The sequence below is a fragment of the Suricata suricatta genome, chromosome 5 (genome assembly GCF_006229205.1).
Source record: "Suricata suricatta isolate VVHF042 chromosome 5, meerkat_22Aug2017_6uvM2_HiC, whole genome shotgun sequence".
NCBI classification, from domain to species: domain Eukaryota; kingdom Metazoa; phylum Chordata; class Mammalia; order Carnivora; family Herpestidae; genus Suricata; species Suricata suricatta.
In genome coordinates, this window is record NC_043704.1 from 42,382,926 (window position 1) to 42,389,831 (window position 6,906).

Sequence of the window (6,906 nt, forward strand, 5' to 3'; positions counted from 1 at the left end):
GAAGCTGGCACTTTAATCTACATTCAAAGAGATACTTGAGGAGCAGACACAATAATTGAGGAAAGAAACAAAATACAGTAACTTTTATAGCTGACAAACTCTATAAGTATACAGGACAGATACACATGAAATAATGCATTTTAATAAACCACACAACAGTTCCCATGAGTGATGCAATTATTACTAATCTCATATGGGAAAGGGAGACAGACCTGAGCATTAGAGGAAGGCATGGACAGTACTCTACGGCAAGAGACTTACTTTTTTCTTAAAAGAATGGATAGAGAGGAAGGAGCCAACCTTCCCCATTTGGAAGAACAACTTGAGTACAATCCTATCACTGGCAAGGTCTGAGAAACATTGTAAAGGAAGAAATTGCTGGTCATTAAAGATTGGACAAGGATGAAGACTAAAAGAAAAGATTATTTGTAAGCTGTAAATCTGGAAGACCAAGAGAACAAAAACAAGGAAGTGTGAAGGGAACTCTTGCAAGAGAAAAGCGTGGGTTTGGGTTTGTATATGTTGAATTTTTCAGTCATTTCCAAGACAGCCAGAAGAAAATGAAAAGTGGATTAAAGCTTGGCCAACATGAGAAGTGGTGACAAGAGATCACTGCTACCATTTCTACTACTGAGAGAAGCATAATACCTAAAATCTTTCATTATTTTGATCACAGCATCTTTTCCATCAATATGAAACACAGAACAGTGACTATTTTCAGTGAAGGTTTCAGCGAGATGCCCAGAATTCCTGAATTTTCAGCATCTCTGAGGAATTGGACCCAAGGACATTAAGTCAAGCCTCCTTCTGTACTTTTCTTACAGGCTTACTTTCCTACACTCATCGAAAGCTTTCCTAATTCTTCTAAGAGTCTTCTAATTCATTATCTTCAACTTTGCCCCAGGGACACAAGAAAAATGATGTGTCTAGTAAAAGGGCCTAGAATATGAAGGTGAAGACTAAGTAGCATGCATATCTTGCACTTCCTTAGAAAGATGGAATGGTACCAGCTCCCCACCAAGAGATGAGCAAAATGACCACAAATGTTTCCTTCACTTGGCAACCTGACATCTTCTAGGAATAGACAGTAACTCAGATAACAACCAGGCTCATGTGATCCAGGCTCAGCTCAGACTTTTGGTCAAAGAAACACAATAGAGTAACCAGAAGGAATTAAAAGACATTCAAATCATTTAAAGATGTCCTTTTAAAAATGGTGACATAATGGAAATTCACTTTAAAAACCACAAATCATCTGAAATGTTCATTTTCCCCATCTTTGCAACTCTTAGCATTCTCCACATGGATTAGCAGCAGCTCCTAAAAATCTTCCTCTCTGATACTCTCAAGGCCCAGGAGTGTTCTCCTCAAGAGTCCTCAACCCTGGAGACACCAAATGTCTTCAGTGCTTCCTGGCTTTCCTGGGATGAAATGGGGGGACACAGTGCAGGGAAGGGGCGCTCACTGGCTCACTGGTCTGCGCTCTCCATGCGGCCAGCCACCGGAAGGCAAGCACGGAATTTCTGTCTGCTCCCAGACCTGGTGTGTTGGCATTTCCGTGTTGCCTGTCCCTCTCACACAGATTGTATTTTTGTCCTATTTTCTTTTAATGAGTAAAGAGTTTGGTAACATAATTAATCAATTTTTATTTAATTTTTTAAGTTAGAGTACTACCAAGAAAGAAAAACTCTGTAAAAATACGTAATGCACTCTTTTTCGTTTCTAAAATGTTCCAAGACATTTAGTAACATTTAGCTAACTAAAGATTTTTGTATCAATTACTACTTTCAATGACATAAAGTCTAATGACACAAAAATAACAATGTGTTAAATATAATTCAAAGTATCCTTTGGCATAGAGTGGGAGCTCCATAAATATCCATAAAGACTCGTTCTCCTTCAAGAGACTAAATTATGGATGGTGATTGCAGTTAATATTCTCTTTACTAGAAAATTTAAAAACTACCTTTTCCTGAAAAAAAATTTAAGAGAATTTCCTCCTAAGGAGTCCAATTTTAAGTAACTTATTTGAATCATGTCCTCTAAAATAATTATTCTTTATAATAATTATTACTATAAATGTGTCAAGGACTGCTACATTCTTAATCTCCACTTACAGAACAAGAAACCACAGTAGAGTGAGTCCAGAGGAGTAAGGTTTCTATAATGATAGGATATGTACTTCCTACTCAACCCTCCACCTGTCTAGCACTACTTCAATTATGTGATGTGAAACTATCCATTTTACCTACTCAACTGTTTACTCAGCTGAGTAAAGAGACATCAGCCTAAGTAGCACCAAGCAGTTTCAGAGTTTACCGAAGTTCTAGAGAACTTTAAAGACACTAATAAATTACGATTACATAACAGATAACGATTACAGGAAATAAATGAAAATCATCAGAATGAATGAAATCTTATTTAAAGCAGGTTATGTACCATTTAGGAAAAGTGCTGAATACTTGGTCTGGGATGAAAGAAAATTTGAAATAAAGTTCCTTAATTTTAGATAGCTATTCTGTGAATACATCTGTTTAATAGCATTATAAAGTATCACTTTTGAAGCACCATTCTATTTGTAGACAGCATATTCTTGGGTCACAGAGTTATGATTCATATATATCAAGCCACTTAGCACTGCTGGCAAGTGTTGCCAGCCTGAAATATAAAACAGAGAGGATAATAAAACTTTAACAAGCAGCAATAAAACTAATGAAATATAATCTCAAATATACTACTCTAATTCATCCAGAGAGGAAACACGATCACCCAATCCTGAGGACGAGGAAATGAAGCCAGCTCCATAAAAACACATATTCATCACAGTAACATCGATCTTTTTAGAATTAGGACCAAAGATAATTCAAGCTGGTTACAGTAGTGTAATTATCATGGCCAAGTCGACTAGGATGACAGGATGAAGCAACGGTTCACAAAAGTTGATTTTGGCTCCCTATTTAAAGCTATGGAAGTGAAAATATTGATATTATTTTTAATAGAGGTAATCTTTCATGCTGAGGACAGAGCAACTTCATGATAGGCTGATTGAGCAGCGTTTCAGAAGTTAAAACTTCCAAGATCAATACGTAAGTGGGTCACAAGTTTATTTACATACAGTTTGCGTATGCCTGTAATAGCCAGGCAACCTAGTCCTAAAGAACTTCAGGTTGATGTTTACTACTGTGTCCTTTGAAGTTGTAATTTAACAATTACGAGCTTCCTGCCCCCCACCCCACCCCCACCTATTTCTTGTCATTCTCATCTGTGTTTGAGAACCTGGAATTCCAAATTTAAGAGGAAGCGGAGAGAGCAGGAGAGGAAAGGGAGAGTGAGAAAGGGCGGAAGGAGGAGAGGAAGGGGGCCGAGCAGACGGTTGTCAGATGGGCCCTGCCTCTACAGCTTTGGTGCTCCGCACGCGAAAGTGACATGAGGAGGCAAGCGAAGCAGAGAACAGACCTGGCCAAAACTGAAATCAGAAGACTCAACGTGTTTTACCTTTTAATAGACAATCTATGTGAGTGTGCATAAAATATAGCTTATACATCAAGTAAATTAGTAAAATCAGTAAAATAAGTAAATTAGTAAAATCAGTAGCTGCCCATTCTCAGAAGCATCTGCAAGACAAGTCGGGTTATGTGCTTGGTTTTCCACTGGAAAGAATAAGGAAAAACTTAGAGGAATTCATATTAATGATTGATTTCTTTTATCCAAGGAGACTAAGGAAACATATAGTGTCAGGTTGGTTCAAATAATGAATAAGCCAAGATATGGAACCCTGTTGTTTAAGATAAGCAAAAATAATGGAGGAGAGCAAGATGCCATATGGAGGTTATATAGGAGTTTGGAATTTCTGTTAATCACAGGGCAACCCTGATGGGTTAGTGGGAGTATCTCCCTAATGAACCCCCAGTCAGGTTATCTGCTGCAGGCTGAACGGAGTCATTTTTAAAAACTCAAACTAGGGGCGCCTGGGTGGCTCAGTCGGTTAAGCATTCAACTTCAGCTCAGGTCCAGATCTCACGGTATGTGGGTTTGAGCCCTGCATTGGGCTCTGTGCTGACAGCTAGCTCAGAGCCTGGAGCCTGCTTCAGATTCTGTCTCTCCCTCTTTCTCTGCACCCCCCCACCCCCGCTTGGTCTCTGCTCTGCCTCTCAAAATAAAATAAAGACATTAAAAAAAATTTTTTAATAAATAAAAACTCTAATAACATGCTTGAAAAGCAGTAATGGAAAGAAGGTGTCACATGAAAAAATGTATGAATGATAAGAATGACTTTTCCTTTTATTAATCCTACATTTTATGAATAGAAGACAAAATATGAGGTTAACTTCAAGTATTAATAACCAAATTCATCTTATCTTCTGTTGCCTCCCTTTTCTTTTTAAAATGTATATACTCCTACCCATTGGTTTTATCTCAGTTTGTTTGATAGGAACACTAATGTTGTCCTCAATAGTGTTCCCTTGTAAAAGGTAATTTTCACTATTTCCCCCACCTTGAAATTTTAATAGCTAGGTACATGACTTTCCATCTTAAAAGTGGTAATTATTTAATTTACTACTCACCTCTGAGAGGTGTCCTGAGAATTACTAATGCAAAATGAAGAAAACACTTCATAGAATTGAAATAACGTTTATAAGAGTTTTATGTTGGTAAAAATCTAATGCTATTATTTTCCTTCTGATAATTCTTTTCACTAGAAATAAACTCAAGACAACAATTTTCACATCTGCTTTCAGGGTTTACTACTAATTCTGTCAATCTATGGCGGGAGAGGGAAAACTTGAATATAAAGAGCATGGATTGACAATATTTTCATTATTCTGTGGAATTGCAGAACTAAATTAGGCAGCATTTATGTTGTAAGTGGATAATTTCAGGTGTTCCCTAATACAGTCTAAAAAGGAGTCTTTTTGGGGCTTGTTCTCATTATAAAGCATTCACTTAGCACCATCGTGTGGTAACTCCACCACATGGCAGCTTATTTGGATTACTGTGAAAAGACCCCAAAAGAGAGAGAATGTGCTGTTTGTTTTGGTTCATTCTGATCACCTCCATTTCATCCAAAAGAGCCTAAAAGCAGTTATCTGGGTAACCTCATATCTCAGATCTAAGCCAAAGAACTTGTTCGCTAGCAGGCTTGGATAGGCTGAGTTTGAAGTCAGAACCACATCAACACGACTGAGAAAAACACAGGGAGCAAATAACATTTCCCCATTTCAGAACTGTTTAATATCCTGGGTATTATAAAATGTCTATCAACTGTTCACAGTCATGTCATTTATGTATTTCCCAAATCACAAGTTACAGGTAAAATGATGATTTATAGCCATAGTGCCATTTTTATCTAACCGAAACAACCTGGGTACATGAATGGACAAGTTTAAGTGCACATTCGGAGTGTTTGAAAGCTACTTAAATTGGAAATGTTAAACCTATAACTCGATATCATGCTTTTCTCAATTAGAGCATTTACATCTATTTTTAAAAGCACAAAATCCAACTTCTATTTTCAGTCTGGGCTACTTAATTTTCAATATCATATCTAATCTGAGGAATGGGTATAATAACATGATTATTTTAACAGACTTATAAATAAACACTTATCTTCTGAGATTAGAACATGGAAATCAAAAACATAAGTTGTTAGGGGAGTAATTCTGGATTTAAATATAGAAGTTTTTATAAAGTCTAATTATTTTTCAGAAACAAAAAAACAATTAAAATTTAAATTTTACAACAACTACAGAGAAGTGTCACTATGTTAATGATCTCTCTCACTTTGGAAAGTATTAAAGGAGCTGATGAAATTCTTGCCTTTAATTATTAGTATAAGGAGAGAAAATGTGATTATTTTAACTCTATGATCTTTATATATTGTTTTAAGAAATGCCAAGTGCTTTCAAATATATTGCCTCAGATTATAAATTTAAATACACCAAACAACCTTGTGACATGACATTCTAATTTGCTTTCCTCTTTTACTTTCTCCATTGAACACCAACCACAAATTGCTTATTAAATTTATTCAGATATAAATCAGAGTATGGGGGGGCGGGGGTAAAGACCTAGTAAGTAAATAGCCTAAGGAAGAAAAAAAAGAAAAGTATTGAGTGGCTATATGAGTAATGTCTATTACAAAACAAACCCGGTAAATAGACGTAACACAAACATGTAGAATGCCTAATGGAATCTTGACATTTTTTAAAAAAACTCATTAATTAAGAAAAGTGAGACCACAACTAAGATAGTCCACAAGTTTTTTAACTTCCTGCCAATCCCTGAAAAAGGTAATTTAGTCACGGTGGCTTTGGCTCCACAGGAGTGTCCAGGGTAGCTGCCAATGGCAGGACCACAAATCTCACATCTCTGGACTCTCCACCTCCATGAAGAAGACGAAGGGCATCTAGAAGATCTGGCTATGAGGTAACATCAAGGAAGCAGTATTGGTCACCTTCATAGCTACATGTCTATTGTTTTAAAGGGGAAAATGGAGGCAATATAGTCAACTTTCTTTTGACTACAAGCTACAGAAACTCATTTAAGAGTTTTTACAAAGAAGGGGCAGTTGTTACATGGATATAAATGTGTACTGCTACTCAAAGAGCTATCCAAAGACAGTGATGGGACTGGTTATAGGAATTGAGACTAAGTATTTAAAAAATTGTATAGCATTTGATAGAATTCTCTTTTGTCTGTTGATTCTTTAATGAAATCTATGACCATTATAACAAATTATCACAACTTAGTGATTTGAAACCATAGAGATTTCTTGTCTTATAGTTCTGGAGGTACACTATAGCCATTTCCTTTAAAGGGGGGTCTTGAGCTTAATGAAGCATGTAGGCAGCATGAGCAGAGGGCAGGAGACCTTTGAGAGTTTACAATCACCATTGCCTCCCAAGA